The sequence below is a fragment of the Octodon degus genome, unplaced genomic scaffold (genome assembly GCF_000260255.1).
Source record: "Octodon degus isolate 3935 unplaced genomic scaffold, OctDeg1.0 scaffold00136, whole genome shotgun sequence".
Classification (NCBI taxonomy): domain Eukaryota; kingdom Metazoa; phylum Chordata; class Mammalia; order Rodentia; family Octodontidae; genus Octodon; species Octodon degus.
In genome coordinates, this window is record NW_004524712.1 from 1,702,460 (window position 1) to 1,704,690 (window position 2,231).

The 2,231-nt window shown below is 45.8% G+C and overlaps 1 pseudogene; it reads left to right on the forward strand.

Moving 5' to 3' along the window:
• The first annotated feature begins 277 nt into the window (after window positions 1-277).
• On the forward strand, window positions 278-748 carry LOC105743574 (annotated as a pseudogene).
• Window positions 749-2,231: the final 1,483 nt, after the last annotated feature.

Here is a 2,231-nt window from a genome sequence, read left to right on the forward strand (position 1 = left end):
TGCCTGGAACACAGGCCCTCAGTTGGATTCTTCTGGTCTTTAGTATGTGGACAGATTTCCTGCACTTTTTGCATATGACTGTTTGGGTGACTATTATAAAAATAATCTTATAATTATCTTATATTGTATCGCTCCCCTTGCAAAACCCCAAACTATAACCTCTGAGCTATCCCACCGCCAGGCCCATTTCCCTAATGAACACAGATGCAAAAATACTCAACCAGATATTGACAAACAGAATGAAGCAAATCATCAAGACAGCAGCCTTTTTACCAAGATGGCACTGAAGGGGAAGAAGGCCGCCCCTGCCCCTCCCAAAGCTGAAGCCAAATCAAAAGCTTTGAAGGTCAAGAAGGCTGTACTGAAAGGCATCCACAGCCACAAAAAGAAGAAGATATGAATGTCACCCACCTTCCACCGACCCAAGACACTGCAGCTCTGGAGGCAGCCCGAATACCCTCGGAAGAGCGCCCCCAGGAGAAACAGGCTTGACCACTCTGCCATCATCAAGGTCCCTCTGACCACAGAGTCAGCCATGAAAAAGATCAAGGACAGCAACACACTCCTGTTCACTGTGGATGTCGAAGGCAATAAGCACCAAATCAAACAAGCTGTAAAGAAGCTCTATGACATCGATGTTGCCAAGGTCAATGCCCTAATCAGGCCTGATGGAGAGAAGAAGGCATATGTTAGACTGGCTCCTAATTATGATTCGTCGGATGTTGCCAAAAAAATTGGGATCATCTAAACTGAGTCCAGCTGGCTAATTCTAAATACACACCGTTTTCCCCCATTTAAAAAAAAAAAAGAAAAGAAAAGAAAGAAAGAAAGAAAGAAAGAAAGAAAGAAAGAAAGAAGAAAGAAAGAAAGAAATGTCCACTTTAAGGTTTGTCTCTGTTGTGTGCCAACACAGTCCAGATCTGAGTTGATTTATCCCAGGAAGACAGCAGCAGCTTTAAGGTGCAGTTGTGGATTATTTCAGTGAACCTACACTTTTATTTTCCCTTAACTTCAGGCTGACTTCTGGATGTGAGGCAGGGACTTGGCTTGCTCAGTCCCAGCTCAGTAGAATAAGCACTTGCCTCACAAGCGCAAGGGCCTGAGTTCAATCCCCAGTTCCGCAAAAAAACAATGGTCACAGAGAGCAAGTCTGTCTCCCTTAAACTGTGTTCAGACTATTCGCCCTAGGCTGGATGTAGTGCTCACACCCATAATCCCAGCAGCATTCACACCCATAATCCCAGTGGGTCATGAGTTAATCACAAATTCTAGAAGTCTGCCCCATGGCTGCATGAGGCTTTGGGGGACAACTAGACACAAACCATAACAAAGGGTTTATTCAGCATACTTGAGGATGCAGCCAAGAATGAACTGCAGATGCTCAGAGAAATGAAACACATTGCAGTTTGGAGAATTTTGACTTTCCTTGAGGTGGTAGAAAGCCTAGGAAAGGTAGCAACCCCTCCCCCCATCCCATTCCATGGGTATTTTTATTTTGTTTTGCTTTTTGGGTAGGTGATTTAAACATTCAGCCTGCTGCTTTCCACTAGGTCGCTTTATGGCCTGTCAGTGATGGGTCTGCTAGGGCAGAAGTGAATCTACCCAAAGGACTGTTGACAGAGCTTCATCTTAGGGGGAGGCCCCAGTCCTTCCTTTCCTTCTTCCTTTTTTTAATGTATTATGTACAGGGTTTCACTACACAAATTGGACTTGTGCTGATCCTTCCTGTTTTTCAGCCTCCCAAGTGCTGGGATTACAGGTACGCACCACCCTGCCCAGTCTCAATCTCTGTCTCAGCAGCATGCCCCAGGGGCAGGGTTGGCAAGGGGGGGGTGTCGAGTTCTTCTCTCTTCTTGACATGCCATGAGGTCTAGCTATGTAAGTTAACATAGGCTTGTGCTCACTGTGTAGCCCATGTTGGCCTTGAACTCATAGTGATTCTCCTGCCTCAGTCTCCTGAGTGTTTTGGGGATTACAGGCATGCACCACTATAATCAGCTCTTTATCTTTCTAAGTGAAAGCAATTTATAGCCATTTAGTAGTGAGTCTGGTAGAGAAGGGGTCTAAATGTAGCCAAAGGACTATTGACACAGGGCTGTCCCCAGTGACTGGCTAAGTCCTGGAAGTTCCAGGCTTCCTTTTTTTTTTTGGTGGAACCAGGGATTGAACTCAGGCCCTTGTGCTTGCCAGGGAAGTGCTTATCCTATTGAGCTATCTCCCAGGTCCCAGGC